The 19,391-nt window shown below is 50.4% G+C and overlaps 1 protein-coding gene across 3 annotated transcripts in view; it reads left to right on the plus strand.

Annotated features, from left to right (window-relative positions):
• Window positions 1-19,391, plus strand: part of DLGAP4 (DLG associated protein 4) — a 176,064-nt gene that overhangs the window by 42,302 nt on the left and 114,371 nt on the right. For all 3 annotated transcript variants that reach the window (XM_032462246.1, XM_032462243.1, XM_032462244.1), the window contains exon 2: window positions 9,872-10,088. The gene's annotated coding sequence lies outside the window, so the exon portion shown is untranslated. The remainder of the gene's footprint in view (window positions 1-9,871; window positions 10,089-19,391) is intronic.

Below are 19,391 nucleotides of genomic sequence, written 5' to 3' on the forward strand. Positions count from 1 at the left end.
TCGCTTCCTCCACTCAGCATATTATTTTTTATGTTCATCTACATTGTTGCACATATCAGTATTTCATTCCTTTTTAATGCAGAGTAATATTCCATTTTATGGTATATGACATTTTATTTATCTGTTCACTGATTGATGGGAATTTGGATTTGGAGCTGTTATGAAAAATGGTGCTATGAACATATGAATATGTATGTGAATACATACAAGTCTTGATATAGATATCTACTTTTTAAGGATATATACTTTTTAGGGATATATACTTTTTTGAAAAAAAAGATTTAACCAACAGTTTTAATAACATGCTTGCATTAAGTAGGCAGGATATATACTTTTGTTTTGCATTCCTCCCTTTTTCCCACTATCCCACCAGACCCTGATTTTCACTGGGAAGCCATGTGGTTCCAGAGAAACTGACTCTACCTCCCCAACCCAGGGATAGAACACATGACCCAGGCCAAGCCAATCAGTGTGTCCCATCCCCCAGACACAATGATTGGTTCCTGGATGGGCATGTGATATAAGCAAGTCCAATCAGAGTGACTCTTAGGACTTGGCTGGAAGATTAATCCTTCCTTATGCCCCTGATGATGTGATTTGTCTGAAACAGCTGCAGCCATTTCTAACACATGAGGGAAGCCAGCCTTAGGATAGAGCTCACACGTGAAGAAGAATTGAGTTGAGAAAATGTCAACAAAACAGAACTGGCACTCTGACTGAACTGTGCTTGAAGTAAACCAAAGTTCTGGACTTTTTCAATTATGGGCTAATCAGTTTACTCTCTTGTTAAAGCCAGCTGGAAGTGGGTTTTGTTGTTGTTGTTGTTGTTGTTGTTTATAGCTCAGGGGTTGGCAAACTATAGCCATGGCCAACTCTTGTAAAAGAATTTTTGTTAGAACACAGCCGTGCTCATTCATTCATTGTCTGTGACAGCTTTGGAGCACCAAGTTGTCCACAAACCAAAAGTATTTACCATTGGCCTTTTAAGAAAAAATTTGCTGACCCCTGTTATAGCCCAAAGCTTAGTATTCAGTTTGTACCCCAGTCACTCAGGACAGAAACATAGGACTCCCTGACTCCTCCCTCTGCCTTATCCTCTACATCTAATCAGCCCCAAGTCTGATTGACTTTACAGTCTAAATATCTCCTGAATCTGCCTGCCGTCCCCCAGCCCCAGTGCCCCTGCTCCAGGTAGGCCGCTGTCAGCAATCACGTGGATCACAGTGCCCACCTCCAGGCTACCCCACCAAGCTGCTGGGTGATCTTTCTCCAACCCAAACTTGAGGAGCCCTTGGGCTCTCCACTGCTCCCCAGATAAAGGCCACACCCCCTGGACTGGCACTGCAGGACCCTCATGATCAAGTCCCCACCTGTGTTTCCAGCCCTGTCTCCCCCCCATCACCTCCCCTCTCCCCTCTTTCAGCTCCCCTCTCCCCCAGAGCACACAGACCAGCTCCCCACCTGTGCATAATTCCTCGCAGTTCCCCAAACGTGATGTGCTTTGTCCCTCTTCCCCTGCCTCCAGCACCCTTCCCTACTTTGTCCACCTTTGGACTCCTGTGCATCCTCCAAGGCCCAGCCAGAGCCTCACCTGCTTTTTGATATTCTTCTAATCCTCCAAGGCTGGTCAGAGCTCACATGGGTCCCCGGCTTTCTTCCCAGGCAGCTCGGTCACATCAGCCCGTCATATCTGTTTACACGTTTTCCACCCCCACTGACTAAATCATCTCCTTGCTCTCAGCTTGACCCAGCTGGGGGTCACACACAGACTAGGGGCTCAAGAAAAGTTTGTTTGTAAGCACAGTGTTCCCTGCTTTCTGCTCCAAAGCCACTGTGAGTAATCAGAGGGACTCCAGGCCAGACAAGGCTTTGAATTAGGGACCAGGTGGGCTCAGTGTTGACAGGAGAGATGGAAGGATTGGAACTGCCTACCTCCCCACCCCACCCCCCGCTGCCCTGGCAGGAGCACCTTCAGAAAGTGCAGAGAAATACCTCCCGGGATTCAGAGAAAGGAAAGTAGGGCAGGCAAGAGCAGGCCACTGCGGCGGCCCTGGGGAGTGCGGAAGAGAAATGAAGGGATTACAAGGAAATGTCATTAAAATAAAGATCTTCCGTGGCCTCTGAAAGTCAGAGGGCCAAGAGGAGGCCAGATGGCCCGTGAGAGGGCTGCTGGGTCCTGTCAAAGCTGCCAGAAAGTTTAGGGATTTACAAGACTGACCCTTCGGAGGGTGTAGGAAACATCTGATTTCCAAGTTCTCGACTGAAAACACACCTGGGCACCAGCTGTCTGAGTCCAAGAAGCTACTGTGGAGGATTCACCCACTGGGGGGGTCTTGGCTTCCCCATTCCAGGGCTTAGGGCTGTGGCCTAACTCATTGCTCCTTCCGGAAGTGTGTGCCAATGTGAGTCCAGTGCGCAGAAATCAGAAACCAGGCCATGCCTGAACTCCCTCATGGGACTCTAGTGAGGAGCAAATGCAACAATGGATGTCAATGTGCCTTGCAAACTGTAAAGTGCTGTCACACCCTGTCAATGTCTCTCCTCAATGCAGCCTTCCCAGACTCCCCCAGCTGAATTTGTTACCTTGTCCTTATGGCTCCCCAGGCTGTGTATAAACCTCATTCTTGCACCTATCCACTCTGCCACAGACCCTAAGGTAGGACATGTCCCTCCGCCAGACTGAGCTCCTCGGGGGCAGGGATGAACACATCATTCCTCCATATCTGGCCTGGAGCCAGAATTTGGCAACTAGTTCTTGAATGACCTTGAGTCGTAAAGAAGCAATTAACTTGAGGGTGCTGGGTAACCTCCATTTATAAAAACAGGGACCAGGTGGTACATGGTGGAAATCCTTCTAATGAAATGATAAAACATTTCCTAAGTTGCGGCTCAAGAAGTGTGAGCATCTGGAAATGCAGTCTCAGGGTTGAGAATGCTAAACACTGTCTGGTCTTGTGCTGTCCAATAGGGTAGCCACAAAGGATGTGTAGCTAGTTAAATTAAAATTAAATTTAAAATTCAGTTCTTTAGTTGCACTCGTCACATTTTAGGTGCTCGGTAGCTGCATGTGGCTCGTGGCCACTATTGGACAGTGCAGGTGACAGCATTTCCATCACTGCCAAGAGTTGTTGAGCACAGCACTCCCCAGTGCCTTGAAAATTCATGTCTCTGTGTTATCTTAGGCCCTGATCATTTGTCAGGGGCGGGGTGGCGGGGGGGGCTTCTGACATTTCTGGAGGAGAGCTGGAGGCCCTGGAGCCTGGCCACCCAGAGTTTGGATCCCTGCTCAGCCACTGATTTGCGCAGCCTGAAGCAGAGGAACTTCCGCCTCCTCCCTGAGGCTCAGTGTCCTCATCTGCAAATGGGCGACCTCATTTGCTTGCACAGAGCTCTGGGGGTTAGAGGAGAAAGCTTCTAAAGGGCTTCTCGGTGCCCTGTGCAGGAGAGAGTGAACAGGCTACACGTGTCCAGGAGCTCTCAGAAGGGGAACCTCCAGGACCCTGGAGCTTGGCAACTGCCCATGGCTCTCAAAACAGGGGTCAAGGCACGCTGGAGCTCATCTGGACACTGGGGGCATGTCTGAGGCAGTGGCCAGTGGGTGTGCCTGGCTGGGGACAGTCAGTAGTTGAGAGCAAGGCTGGAGCCAGTGGGCCTGAGGCTGGCCAGAGCCTGGGAAATCCTGGGCAGACGCAGTGAAGCTTGCTTCTGAGACCCTAGCTGCTGAGGAGGGGGCTTTGCAGTCCGGGTTCTCATGTGCTTCCTCTGCATAAAACTCTCCTCTGTCCACCAGCTGACTGGAGGATATTAATTAATAATAATATGAGCATAATAGCAACTAAGTTTGCTGAGCATTTTCTGCATACCAGGCACTGTGCTAAGAGACATAATACGCCTATGCACTAACTCATTTCGTCCTTACAACAGCTCTTTGTAATAGATACATTGTTATTACCATTTTACAAATGGGCAACACTGAGGTTATTTCTTCAAAATCACACAGCTACAAGGTGGTGGAGCAGGGCTCTGACCCCAGGCTGTCTAGCTCCAGAGTCTATGCTTTGAATAAAGTACAAACTCCCTACCTGGTCTTAAAGGGTCCTGCAAAGCTGGCCTCAGTCGACCCTTCCACCTTCACCTCGGGTTGGTCCTCCTATCCAGTCAAGTTCCTCGGATACCCCAGGTGTCCCCTTCCTATGCCTGTGCCCTTGTTTATCCCTTGACCTAGATGCCCTCCTCTCCTCCCCTCCACCCTCCACAGAGTCCTGTTCATCCCTCAGGACCCAGTTCTGGTGTAAGCATTTTGAGGCCAAGAACTGGGCTTAGGTCATTTTTGTGTCACAATGTCCAGCACGTGGCTTGGAGCATTGGAGGTCTTGGCAAATTAAGGGTGATGGATTGAAGGGTGGATGAATGAATAGATGGAGCGATGGGTGGGGCGGGTAGATGGTAAGTCAAGGAGCAAGTAGAAGTTGGTGTATGGTTGGGAAACTGGATGGGTGGACGGAGCGTGGGTGGATGGGTGGTTTGCCCTCAAATGCCGAGGGAGGATGAGACCTGACCTAAACACAGGGCAGTGGTTTGGAGAGCAGTGGTGGTTTGAAGACATTTAAGGGTGAATCCACAGGGCTTGCAGAGGACTGAGGGGCAGAGAGGGGTCCAGAGCAATGACCAAGTTTCTAGCCTCGGGACTTGGGAGGATCGTGGTGGTACCAGGGAGGAGCAGGTTTGGGAGAGAAGGTGATGAGGTCTGTTTTGGGTGTGGGCGAGGGAGGGGCCCATGGAGGGAAGGTCTGGGAGGCAACTGGGGACATGAGCCTCAGTCAGATTCAGGGACAAAGAGGTTTTCACAGAGTCTTGGGAGGTCAGTGTGGACTTAGGACTGAGGGCTGGGAGGACAAGCTGTCACAGGGGAGGAGGAACCATAGTCCCTAAAGTGGAAGCATCAGGAGGAACACAGCACCACTGGGGAGGGCACTGCCATGTCACAAACATCCATAAATCATCAGGGGGTATGCTGGGGGCAGCCAAAGCCTAGGGGGTGCAGGCAGGAGACTTGGTGCTGGAAATGGGCCATGAAGGGTGGCAAGGTTTTAACCAGCCCAGGGAGTGGTTACCCTGAGCAGGGAGACCTCTCAGGCTAAGGCAGGGAGTAGAAATGAGCAAATTGTATCCATGTGCTCCCAGGGCCTTGGGGCCACTGGCCATCAGTCAACTGGGGAACAGGAGGCTCAACACCCTGGTCCCTCTGCCTTTGCTGGTACCCTGTGGCCACAGCCTCCAGGGTCTGGGAGGACTCCAGGGTAATCTGGGAGCTGTACTGCTTGGGGCAAGTCACCTCCCCTCTCTGAGCCTCAGTTGCCTCATCTGGAAATTGAAACCAACACCACCTGCCTGGTTTTCTGGGAGGAATAAATGACACGTGGGGGTGTGAGAAGCCCCCAGTTACGTGAGGAAGCGCCATAAATGCTATTTTTAAAAACAATTTTTTTTCATTTCAGTTCAACTCCACAAATACTTATTGAGCTAAAAAGTTCTGTGTAAATCCATTTTGTGAATTAGATTTTTGTACAGCAAATACCATTTTACCTGGGCCTGGGGTGGCAAATTTGGCTAGGCCGTCCATTCTTTGAAGAGCCCTGAGTCGAATTCTTTTGAAAAGCTCCGGTTGGTTTGTTTTTTGTCACCGAGGATTTTGACTTTTCAGGCTCGCAGAGGGAGGGTTTCATTTGTTCCATGTATGTTTTGAAACAATCCTCCCAGTTGCTGTACAGAAGATGGACCGAGGGAGACAGCATGGTGCCCAGGGAGGAGGCTGGTGCAGTGGCTGGACAGGGGGTGACTCTGGGGATAAACAGAAGGCAGTTGGAGATGTTGGGAGAGGAGGAAGGGCCATGGAAGCCCCCTGGCTTCTTGGTTACCAGAAAGAGTGAGCTGATTCCAGGGACCAGGTTAGATGATGCTGTGAGAGGACAGGGTCTCTGGGGAAGGTCCCAAACTTCCAGGCCACGTGGTGTGTGAGGTGTCCACAAGGCGGCAGGTAGAGCTGCCAGGGGGAATTTTTCTGTGCGAATTTGGTGTTCCGAGGGGCAAGCTGGGCTGGAAAGAAAAATAAATGTCTGTGATAGGAAAGGAAGAGAGCTCGTGATAATAAGCCAATAAATAGTTATTCAGCATTGAAAACATTTGTTGAGCGACGCCTTCCCTGAGCACCCCCATGTGCCAGGTGCCGTGGTAGGCATTGGGGATCTGGCAATAAACGGAATAGACAAACTCTTGGCCTCATGGGGCCAACATGTTAGAGGGAGGGGTAGGTAGTAATAAAGGTGAGTTACTCATTTACATACCCTGTAATATAGTGCTACGTGCCTAGGAGAGCAATAAGGCAGGGAGGGACGGGTACTGGGACTGTTAGGTGGAGTGGCTGGACAGTAATGATACCAGCAGACACAAAGTTTGTGCTCACTGAATTCATTTAAGCCTCACAACCTTACAAGGAAGGTGCTGCAGTTATTCCCATCTCATAAATGAGCAATTGAGTCACAGAGAAGTTAAGAAATTTGCCCACAGTCACTCAGCTATGTAACTTAGCAGAGCCTGGATTTTTATCTCAAGCCCGTGCTCTTTAGTTAAGACTTAACTATTATGCTGAACTGCCTCTTGTTGACAAGGTGAGGTCTCAACAAAGATCTGAAGGAAGTGAGGCGGTAAGGCACATGGACATTGGGCAACCAACAATCCAGGCAGAGGAGGAGCAAGTGCAAAGGCCCCGAGGCTGGAGCATGCCTGGTATATTTGCAATAGTGCAGAGGCCAGGGTAGCCGGGGCAAAGGGAGTGAGTAGAGAGTAAAGGGGAAAATCAGGGGTGGTGGGGGGCCACCTATGGCATCGCTAGGGCTGTCAGCTTTTACTTGAGGTGAAGTGAGGCCATAGAGGGTTTAGAGCAGAGGAGGGGCAGGATCTGACTTGTGTTCCAGCCTGATTCCTCTGGCTTCTGTGTCAGGAGCAAGGACAGAAGCAGGAGACAAGAGAGGACATGTGTAATCCTGACAGGAGATGATGATGGCTCAGTCCACGGTGGTGGTGACAGTGCAGGTGGTGCATCAGCATCTTGATACATCGTGCAAGTGGATTCACTAGGAGTTGCTGATGGCCTGGACGGGGAGGGTGAAGGAAAGAGAGGCATCAACGGTGACTCTAGGGCTTGAGCCTGAATGGCTGGAAGAAGGGTGTTCCACAGACTGCGTTAGGGGCAGCAGTGGGGGAGCCACTCCATGAAGTACTTCCATGTCCTTTATCCCTTTTAATCCCCTGGCTACTCTCCTGTGGTAGATGCTAAAACTCTGGGAGTTTACATGATTTGCTCAGCATCACTTAGCTGGAATGTGGTGAAGCCAGGACAGGAAGCCAAGTGTGCATTATAGGGGTTGGAATTTTGATCCATTCATTCAATCAGAAAACATTTCTGGAGCACTTACTGTTGTGCCAGGAGCTGCATGAAGCACTGACAATGATGACCAATGACAATGGCCCTGCCCTCATGGAGCTCCCAGTCTGATGGAGGAGGCAGTGTCAACCAATGATCATGGAAATGATTCCCTCACATCAGCATGATAAGTGGTGAGAAGGAGAAACTGAGAGAGCCCTAGGAGCCAATAACTGGAGACTTGGCCTGGCTAGGAAATCAGGGAGGGCTTCCTGGAGGAGGTGATTGTCAAATGCAAAGGCCTTTGGGATAGAGGGTCTGTGGAGGCATTGGAGAGTTCTTGTGAAAATACACTTTGGCTTCCCAGGCCATAATGGAAGAACCCCAAGGGAACCAGAGGCTCCCAGAGGACAGCTTTCCATTGCAAAGTTGCTGGGTCTTCTTTTAGTGTTGGATTATTCTAAGAGCTTTATTGAGATAGAATTCACTGACTGTACAATTCACCCATTTCAAATGCACAATTCAATGGCTTTTAGTATTTTCACAGAGCTGTGCATCTATCACCACAATCCATTTTAAAACATTTTTATTATCCCCAAAAGAAATCACAAACCCATTAGCTGTCACCCCCTCCCAGTCCCCCCACCAGCAACCACTAATCCGCTTTCTGTCCCCACAGAGTTGCCTGTTCTGGACATTTCATATAAGTGAAGTCATACATTATGCGGTCCTTTGTGACTGGCTTCTTTCACTTAACATAATGTTCTCAAGGTTCATCCCTGTTGGAGGTCCCAGGATCATAATCACCATCTGAGCTGGCAAGAACCTGGGAGACTGTCTTCTGTGCTTCTCCCACCTGTTGTAGAGTGGGGAGTTGGGAGGAGACTTGCTCTGGTCCCTCAGCAAGGAAGCTGGGGGGACTCCAAGGTGGGTCTCAGGACCCCCTGCGCCACTGCTCTGTATAGGACCTTTAGCTTTCAGCTCTGGCTGTTTTGGATAAACGTGACAATTTGGTCAGGAACACATCCTCTCAGGCACTGGATTTTCATGTACTGGCAATTTTCACACCCCATGGTGCATCTTGAAATCTTTTAAGAATTTGTGTCCACTAATTCAGAATGTTTTGGAGTTCGGTTTTTTCTTGTCCTGCTGTTTATATACTTTTCATCCAGACGATTATGCCTGTTTTTCTGAGTTGGTGATTTTCCCACTTGGGGTGGCAGAGCCACATTGGGGTTCAGTGAGGTCTTAGAATCGGATGCCCTGCCTCTTCCTCAGTGTGTGCCCGTGGGTAATTACTGAAGCTCTCTGAGCCTGTTTCTCTTCTTTGAAAAACAGAGATGACATTGTAGGGCTGTGAGGAGGAAATGAGGTCAAAGGAGTGCAGATATATATAGGAAGGTCAGAGATTGTGAGGCCTTTCCTGGGCCCTGGTGTGACCAAGAGAAAAAGATGAATCTCCCCCACCGTTCACTTTCTCCGTATTCCTACTGTGAACTGACCCCTGTACCTCCCCTCCTGGGGCTGAGGGGGAAAGCCCGAGTTCAGATCCCAGCCCAACCACTTGGATTCTCTGTCCCCACATCAGCTTGGTGAGCTCTGTGTCTCAGTTTCTCCACCTGTAGAATAAGAAAGCAGAGGGCGGGGGGCTTCCACTGAGCCCTCCAAAGCAACCAAGAGACTCCTGGGAGCAGGGCTGCAGAGTGGAGGGGACTCTTTCTTCCAGGGGGGCCTGATTTAAAGATCCAAGCAGGAGTAGCGGCACCTGCTCAACAGAGGTGGTTGGAGAGGAACACCTGGCTTTCCTGTGCCTCTCACACAAGACATGTTACATGGGAAATGCTGATGCAGTACCTCCAGCTCTGAGTGCAGGGGACAGCGATAGAGCTTCTTTGAAGGGTCTTTGTCAGGCACATCCTTTGTGCCCCGTGTTCTACCTGCATTATCTTCTTAATCCTCATAAGAGCCCTCAAAGGAGGCACTCTTATTTCCATTTGACAAGTGGGGAAACTGAGTCTCAGAAAGGGGCAGCTGCCTTCTCAGTGCCTCCTGGCAAGTGAGGGCTCAGCTGGGATTTGAACTTAAGACTGGGTGACTCTGGCCCCTTTCTTGACTACCCCCATCCAGGGAAAGAGAGGGAGAAGCAAAAAGGGGAGGATCAGAGCCTTTGGAACCCAGCTTCCCAGCTGCTGTGGGGATTCTGTGGGTGGTGGGAAAAGCATCATAAATATGCATGACATGCAAATCTGCCTCTGAAAAACAATGTGGGGGCCCACATAAGCCGGGATGCCAGGGTGCTTTGGAAAATATAGTGTTGTACAAACACTTGGGTTCCTATGCTCCATGGTATCTCCCTCCCCAGCATCCCCAGGACCAGTCCAGGGGTCTCAGGGTGGAGGGAATTATCCCCAACCATCTTCTAATCGGTGTTCTCCCTCATTCCTGCAGGCACCCGTGCCTCCTCCTCTGCCAGGTGCCTGGTAGCCAGAACCTGGTCACTCTGGGCACTGGAGGGCCTCGTCCCACGTTGCTTCCCACCAGCACCTCTGATCGAGTGCCCGGAGGGATGTGTGTGCCAGCCCTCTGTCCAACGCCCACTCCTAAAGTGACGCCTGCTGCTTCCCGACTGGTTCCCATTTTCCCTCTGCACGTAGCTCCCTGGTTGGTAAGTAACTATGTCTGCAACCTGGGCACATAAATCAGGGCTGTTGTCGCACCCACCCATACTTGGCATAGTTGGGAAATGCCCAGCCTTCTCACCCAGCGGCACGCACATGCTGGTGAAGTGACCTCAGTGAGAGCTTTTCTATGTCTGGGCTCAATTTATAGTTTGACTGTTTGTCTCATCCAGTCCTCCCAACAACCAGGAAGTTGGTCGCAGTGAGTGCACCCATTTTACAGAGGAAACAGCCCTAGAGAGGAGAAGCCACTTGTCTGAGGATGCACAGTAAGCCCAGCTCTATCCACCTCAAAGGCCAGCTCTTGCCACACACAAGGGGTTGACGGGTTGGTGACACGGGCTCAGGAATAGAAGGAGAACAGTGAGTGCTGCTGGGAGCCATGGAACCTCTGGGACCCCTGGGGATGCTGAGGTGAGGCCATCAGAGCTCTAAATCTTGGGGAACCCCATCATTCCTGCCCTCTAGCATGTGCCACTGGCACTTCTCCAGTCCCACCTTGCCTAACCCCAACACGGGATGAGGGGCCCAGCCCTGCAGCATCTCTGACCATCTATCTGAGGATGCTGCTGCCATCCACACCTGATACCATCATCCTTCCCACAGCAGTGATCCCAACAGCACCCCTACTTGGTGCTGGCCACAGCGCTGACGCCGCATTCCTGCATCTCGTCCTCCTGCCACATCCCAAGGCTGTGCAGGTGTGACTAGTCTAGATCACAGAGGAGGAAACCGAGGCTCAAAGGAGCTCAAGGGGCTCACCCAGAGTCACCCAGTCACCACTCAGCACTATGTAGGGCCTTTGGTTTATGATCTATCTCCTTGTCTGGCTTCAGCAACCCAAGGGTCAGGAACAATTGCTTCGTTCCCCACTGGACAGCCAGCCACTGGCCCTGTGCCTGGCACATGGTGGGTACACAGTAAATAGTTGTGGCAGGAAGGAAAAAGGGAGAGGAGGGAAGGTACTGTCATCTCCCTCCACCCAGACACCGGCAGGACCCAGCAGTCCATTGGCCTTTGGCAAGTCACGGTCCCCACTGACCCCAGTGAGCTTGTGGTCAGCTCAGGCCTTCAGCAAGGCAGCCAGCCCCTCTGGTCTAGATTCTCTCATCTGCCAACAGCTGACCAGCCTCCCTAATGGGATGGTTATGAGAAGAGAAAAGACTTGTAAATATGGAAATATGCAAATGTCACAGGATTATAAAAAACCCGTGAAGTTTGCTGTAGATAATGTCTGTAGAAGTGCTTCTTCAAGAACAAGAGCTGCACCCTTGTGCGGTGCCCCCCTTATTACTAATAACTGTGAAAAGGGCCCTATTAATTAGCTCCCCCCACCTCAGATCCCTCGATCTGCCCCAGGGCTGTTGTAGTAGCCACAGACAGCTGTTGCATTTGGCTGAGAAGCTGTTGCAGGAAAAGAAGTGGTAAGGCTGCCTGGTCTGTGAGCTGTGTCTGTGGGATTTAATTATTTGCAGACACTCCGGGTGGGGCCCTGGGCCCTGCGTGCCCTCCCCAGGGACTAAATATGTGACAGGAGCAGCCTGAGTAACAGCAGGCATTTCTTGAGCAAATTACTGTGTGCCTGGCATTGTGCTAAGTGCTTCATTTTCTTCATCATCTCAGTGAAGCCCCCAACGTCCCTATGGGAGGTGGATGGGGAGACTGAGGCATGGACCTGGCCACATTTTAATCCTTCTCCAAAATTACTGCCACTCTGTGCCCACCTCCACGCCCCCAGGCCAGGCTCAGTCAGAAGGGCAGGATCGTGGCCACTGAAAACAGTGTAGCTGGCAGCCCCTGGCACGTGTGGCCCAGTGACGGAGAACGGGATTCCTTGGCACAAGCAGGGAACACAGCCGTCAGCACTGCGCCGAAAGATGGAGGCCCGGGCGGCAGCGAGGGAGGTGTTACTGCTGTTATTTTGCTGACAAGCTGGTTATTTAAAGAACAGCCAAAGCCGAAGTTGGGAAGTGGGACGGGGAGTCTCCATGCCCAGGGCAGAGGCAGCCAGGGCTCTGGGAGCCTGGCTGGGTAGGGACAGGGTAACCACACGTTCTTTTTTTCACTTGCTTATTATTATTAATATGGTAACCCAGCACCATAAAAATCTGGAAAAGCATTTCCTTTGTGGAGAAAAGAGGATATAAGTAGGGCAGAAGGGGTTTCTGAGGGGCAAGCAGCATTCTATACATTGACCCAGGTGGTTTTGTGATCATTTATTGTGGTAAATATTTTTGCTTTGTGTGCTTTTCTCTGTGTATTAGATTTCACAGTAAAAGGGCTAAAAAGCAATTATAACAATAATAGTTAATATTTGTTGAGCACTTACTAAATGCCAGGCTCCTTGCAAAGCATCTTACCTTATTTCATTGAAGTTTCACAGATTCTATTATTCTACCCATTTTACAGAGGAGGGAAGTGAGGCTTCAAGAGGTGAAGTTATTTGTCATGTGGTCAAAGAGCACTCAGATGAGAGAGATGGGATGAGAAACTGGACAGACTGACTCAGGCCAGCATCACTGTCCCATGTTTGAGATCAGGAGTCAGAAAGTGCCCCCAAGGGCAGGGGTTCCTCCATTTGTCCCTTGGACATACTATCAATGCCATTGCATTCTTAAGGCTCAGGAGGCCAGGCAGGTGTCTGGCAACAGAGGACAGATGAGACATCTGGGAGTCTGACAAGGGGTCAGAGCGAGAGCATTTAGCCATTTAATAAGCGTTGATGGATAGGGCTGGGCCAGCCCTAGGGACAGGCCAGGGGAGGAGGCCAGGGCTTACCCAGGAATCATTCAAGGTAAAAAGTGGTCATCCAGGTGAGACAGGGTCAGACTCAACCTCTGAACTAACTGCATGTGGGGCTGAACTGCCATTTCCTGAGGACCCATTATGTGCTCAGCACATCCATTATCTTCCTGAATCTTTAGAACAACTCCAAGAGAGTATTGGCCCCATTTTACATATGAGAGGGTTAGGCTTCCAGAGAGGAAATGACTGGCCCAAGTCCACACAGCCAGTGAGGGGTGGAGCTGCTCTACCAGCTCTGCCAGCCTCCAGGGCCCTGTGTCCTGGGTGTGCAGCAAGCATTGCTCGGTGCTGGGGTCCCAAGAGGGCAGGCACCTGGCATGGAAGCTCTGAGCAGCCCATGACTAGGATCAAGTTCTAATTCAGAGCTGTGGGTCCCCAAACTGGAGCTGGGGACATGGCCTGGAGCAGAACATGGCAGAGGATGTCTCCAAGCCCTGAAGCAGGGGCACCTGCTCTGCAGACAGGACAGCAGCCCCAAAGGCATTCCTGCAATCCCAGGACAATAGAGTGCTAGTCCCTGCTGGTCTGTGTCCCTTGCAGAACACACAGCCTTTGGGAGGGACAGATATACAAACAGCCAAACAAATAAACTGAATAAGCAGAGACTCCATCAGTGCAGTGAAGGAAATTAATGGTGACATTATAAAGATGAACAGAGTAGGGGGCCTTCATGACACCGAACAGCATCAGAGGGTGGTTGTGGGGCTCTCGTGAGTTAAAGCATGTAGAGGACTAGAACAATCCATTGCTGGATCACTGGTGGCTGCTACTTTTACCACTGTGATCGCCAGAGGTGACACCTACCTACTGTGTGCTCATCACGTCCTGCCATGACTCTCAGTGCAGACTGGTCCCCAAGGCTCGCCTCTTCCCTTGGTTACTGAGAGTCATACCCAGTTAGGGGATGAGACCCAGGGAGGTGGGCAGCTTACCTGGGTACACATGGCTGGCTGAACTCCAGGCCAGTACCACCTCCCATCCCCAAGCCCCAGCTACGACCCCACCAAGTCACTTGGATCTGCCGATAAACTCTCTCATCAGAGACACTGTTATGGGGACGCCCTGGCCCTGGATTTGCTTTATTTTTTTTTTATAACCACTAACGCTGCCTAGGAAGACAGATGCTACCTTACAGACACTCAGAGAATCTTAAATCTCAGGCAGAGAAACTTGCACTGGTGAAGTCAAACTCTTGGAATCACAGAATCTTAGTCATAAATAATCCAGCAAGAGCAAACATATGCATTTCACAAGTAAGTCCACTGCACCTTTCCTGAAGACAGTGATAAATTAGAAACTACCCAATTATGTATCAGCAAGAGATGGTTAAATATATTACGGTCCAGCCAGACAATGGCATTCTCAGTGGCAATCGAGACAATGCTGTAGATGTATACTTGTTGACATGGAAACATGCCCGCAGTGCTTTGTTGAGGGGGAAATGGGAGGTTATAAAATGGTGTACGTTGTATGATCTCATTTTTGTTAGGAAAAATGTATATAAATATATGCATGCTCCTACCCAGAGAAACTCCCAGAAGGACCACCGTTAAACTGTTCATAGCAGTTTCCTCTGGATGGTGAGATATGGATAAGCTCTATTTTTATTTTAGCTTATATTATTCAGGTACTTTCTAGGTACAAGTGACAGAAAACCCAGCTCAAACTAGTTTAAACCAAAGTGGAATGTATTGGTCTGTGACTGTAAAGTCCAGAGGTAACTGGCTTCAGGCTCAGCTGGATCCAGGGGCTCAGACCTTGTCACTAAGACCAGATTTTTTCAGTCACCATTTCTCAACTCTGCTTCCTCTGGGTTGTTCCTATGTTCTTATAGGGCCCTCTTGTACAGGTGATAAGATGCCTGTCCAGAGGAACATGCAAGACTTCCTCTCAGATAGCTCAGACACAAAGTCCCAGGACTGAGTCTTGGCATTGACTGGTCAAATTTGTACATTTGCCCATTTCTAAATTAAGTGCTCTGATTGGCATCATGGGCCTATGCACCAGGCCCCAGCTGGAGGTAGAATCAACACCCAGAACTTTACCAGTGGAGAATGGGAAAAGGTAGCTTTCCCAAATGAAAATGCAGGGCTGTGGCCTAAAGTAGACCCAACAGCACCAAACGCAGCAAATTCCCCCTCTGTACTTATCTGAATTTCCTAAAATGTGTGACTTTCATAATCAGAAAAAAAAAACCCAATATGATTATTGGAAGGAGTCCTGATCCCAGGTCTTACAGTCAGAAGCCCCCTGAGGCAACTTTAGACTCCCTTGGAATCAGAACGTCCGAATCTCTGAAGTGCCATTTCAGCTCAAGAGACATCAGCTCTCTCTGTGTCAGACGCCACAGTCGGCCTACAGGGGAGCCATCCTGGCCTCCAAGGGTCTTGCAGTCTTTGGAGGAGCGAGAGGAGCCCACAGATGATCCATCTGGAATGAGGGTGTGCACACAGGGGCTGAGGGAACACAACAACCAGCACCAGAGCAAGGAAGTCTTCCTAGAGGAGGTGACACCTAAGCTGAGTAGCCGAGAGTCCAGGGAAGAACACTGTAGGTGGAAGAAGCTGTGTGTCAGAGGCCCCGAGGCAAGTATGCTGTGGGAACAACCAGTGGATGAGCGGTGGCAGGCCCAGATCACAGGGGCCTTGAATGCCAGGATAAGAGCTTGGACTTAATCCTGAAGGCAGTGGAGAGACTCTAAGGGATGTCATGGGAGGAGGGAAGTGTCAGCAAACTCAGTCTGGCTGGTGCTGAGAGTACAGCCTTGTAGGGGTCAGGTCAAGGCCCCATGGAGGGAAGGAGAGGAGACCCGGTGACCTCAAGGAGGCCTTAGATATCTACTGGTCTAAATTCCTTTCCACCCTGAGTCAGAATTCCTGCCCTGAGGTACCCAGCCATGCTTGCATACCCCCACAGATGAGGAGGCTCACTCTCTGTTCCATCTACTCTGTGTTCCATCCGCCTCTAGTTATAAAGCTCCTGCACAGGATCAAGCCCACAATCCTGATGTTGCCTGGGGCATACCCGGAACACCACCCACCTGCCACTGAGGTCTTTCTCCCAAATGAGCTGCTAGGAAGGCCTGTGTTTTCCAAAGCCAGGGAGCTCTGGGTGTCTGCACACCCTGCTGGGAGCTTGAATGGAGAGGGGAGGCAGAGAGCATCACATCAACCCATCAGCAGAGGAATGTTTAGTCCTTTGGACACATGTCTACCTTAAGCAGTTCTCCAAATCCCCTTTGCAATTTACAAACAAGAAACTGAGGCTTAGAGAGGCCAAGCCACCTATACAACAACACAGAGCAAGGTAGAGGCAGGTCAGGGGCATGGACCCAGTCTCTTGCACCTTTGCTCCCTCCATGGCCCTCCTCCCATCCTTCAGGTGAGCCCTGGTTACTTCATCTACCCGGGCTTGGACAGCTTTTTCCTTGGAATCTCCAACTATCCCAGATCATCCCCTGATACCCTTTTGAATTCAAAACAGCCAGCAAAATCTTTATTAATCAAAATTTTTGTGTCTTTATTTTGACAACAGCATTTTTTGTTTCTGAGACATCAAAGCTGTGACACACACAAGCCATGATTTTGGGTCAGCTGATTGTGTCCCACGGTACCCGTTTAATTCTTCATTCTCACGCTCTACAAACTCCTGTGTGCCAGGCACCGTGCTAGACACCAGGCTACAAAGATACATCAGAGGAGCCCCTGCCTGGGGAGGTTCATGGTTCAGCCGAGGAGAGAGGCACCTCCATCAGTGACGTCAGGTGACAAATGGCAGATCAGAGGGAGGTGCTGGTCACTTGGGCTCTCTGGAACCAGAACAATTGATTCTGTTCCTCTGAGCAGAGTCTCGAAGGATGAATAGGTCTTCTTCTGGAGAAACAGCTGGGAAAAGTGAATCAGGTAGAGCAGCTGGACTGTGCAGAGATCTCGCTTGCCTCCTGCTAAGCTCTTAGGCCACAGGGCATGAGGGGTGGTGGTGGAGAGGGGGCTGGAGAGGCTGGCCCAGGCCCAAGCTTGGAAGGGCTCAACTGTTGGGCCAGAGAGTTTGCATTTGATCCTTGGAGTAGAAGGCAGCCAAGAGCAGGTCAAGTCTGGGTATCAGAAAGACTGGCACGTTGGGCTGGTGACAGTGGGGGTGACAGTGGGCAGGGCAGGGCCATGGGAATGGTTCAGAGGGACATTTAGCAGAGAGACTGAAGAGGACTTGGGGACTTAGTGGGTGCTGCAGAAGGGAGAGGAAGGGTTGAGTTCGATCCTGGGAGAGGGGTGGTATGGGCTTGGGGATCCTGTGGATCAGTGTCGAGGGGAATCCTGGCAAAGCCTTTGTCAGTATCAGTGAGAGGAGCTCCAGGTGGGTCCAGCAGAGGTTTTAGCTTTCATGAGACTTCGAGTAGCAGCTCAGTGAGGACTACAGGGTCCCCATGGTCCCCATGTCTCCACCGAATGATTGGGGTGAGTCTCTTCCCCTCATGGAGCCTCAATCTGCTGCTCTGTAAAATGAGGCAATGACAGTATCTCCCCAGGAATTGTGGGGAGGGTGTAAGGGAGGCAGGCTTTGCACAGTACACATTAAGTGCTGGTGACTGGAGGCTGCTCTGGTTATCATGGTCAGGGGTGCAAAGACAGGCAAGGGGACTTGGGTGTGTCACCCACAAAGGGGAAACCAGAGACACTGAGGGGAGCCTTGCTCCCTGCCAGCTGTCTCTGTGAGGGAAGGCAGGGTCTGGGTCTGGCACTCAGACAGGGGAAAACTCCTGGGAAGGAGATTCCAGCTTAAGCTAGGAAAATCTTTTGGATACAAAGAGCTCTCTGCAGATGGGCTAACTTGGGTGATAATGAGCTCCCCACCATTGGGATTATTCAAGCATCAGCTGCATCGCAACTTGACTGAAAAGTCTGTAGAGTATTTGTTATTCTGCTTAGGATTCAGAAGGTCCTTTCTAGCCCACAGAATCTTTGATTTCATGTTTTTTTCCTTCTCTGAGCCTCCGTTTCCTCATCTATAATATGGGGGAGGTAGCAGCCCCTATCTTAGAGTTGATTGTAAAGTTTAAGTGAAATCATCCAAATAAAGTGCCTGACCCAGATTTGGCGTAGAGCAAGTGCTCCGTGAGTGGTTTTCATCATCGCTGATGTTAAGCTAAATTCCTAACTATGTCACTTCCATCTGAGGGCCTTGCTGTATGTCTGTCAGCCGCTCTTGCTGGTCCACCCTTCAAGACCTTCTCTGGCCTTCCCATTGTCACTGTCTCTGTCTCCAGCTCCTCCCCTCCCCGTACTTCCCTAGAGGTGGTAGGAATTCCAGACCCTTCTGGGCCCCTTTTAGCTCCCGCTTGAGCAGGAGTTGGCAGGCTGGGGCGGCGGGCACCATCCGCCTCCCATATGCTTCCTGCTATTTAGAGGAAAACTCTCCCTGCGTTCCTCCAACCACACGGGCTGACATTTCTAGACAGACGCTGGAATCAGCTCTTCGGGGGATTGGCAGATAAATTTGGCCCTGGCTGTTGGGAAAATCTTCAGCCTGACTAGGGAAGCAGAGCCCAGGCTCACTGACTTCCTCCCAGCCCACAACTCCTCGGGTCTGGTCCCCTGGGGGCCTGGAGCACTGTTCTACGGCCGTGCAGATTAGGGTAAGTCCTAGCAGCCCAGCTTTCCCTCAAGAGAGCCCCTGGTCAGGAAGTGTGGCTTCCAGCTTTGCATTCAGAGGTAGAAGAGTTTGAAAGAAGAAGCAGTGCCTCCTCCTCCCTCACCAAGAACCCTGGGTGTCGCCCAGCTTAGCCTCGCAGAGGAGCAGGTTTTGGATTAGACAGACCTGAACTCAAGACTTCTTATATCTCTGTGACCTTGGGCAGATGGCTTCACTTCTCTGAACCTCTTTTTCTTTCTTTCCTTTTTTAGTGGAGGTACTGGGGATTAAAGCCAGGACCTCACACATGCTAAGCATGCACTCTACCACTGAACTGTACCCTCCCCTTGAACCTCTCTTTCTTCATCTGTGAAATAAGGTTGATAAGAGGCTCTGTCTAAGTAAACGCCCTTAGGATGGTGTCAGTCACATGCTAAGTGCTCAACAAATCCTAGCTGCTGTCGTCATCATTTTCGTCATTATTATTTGGCCCAGAACAATGCCTGGCACATAATAGAGGCTTAGTAAATATTAGCGGTTTTCTATTCTCTTTTCTTATAGCTGCAGCTACATAGGAAATACTGGAACATTTCCAAATTAGGTGACCAGAAGCAGAAATGCAAGAATAGGAACAAACAGAGGCCACATCTAGGGCAGAGTGTAGGTGGACACTCCAGCACATGTGCGTGTGCACGTGTACACACACACACACACACACACACACACTCTCCGTCCCAATGTTTCATTCACCCCCGCCAGAGTCTGGAATGCCCATCTGCTCGAATTGTTTTGGTGCTGAGATGTAAGCAACATCCTGAGGGCACGAGACACAGAACAGCTTGATTTTGATGGACGGA

This window comes from Camelus ferus, chromosome 19 (assembly GCF_009834535.1).
Source record: "Camelus ferus isolate YT-003-E chromosome 19, BCGSAC_Cfer_1.0, whole genome shotgun sequence".
Lineage (NCBI taxonomy): Eukaryota > Metazoa > Chordata > Mammalia > Artiodactyla > Camelidae > Camelus > Camelus ferus.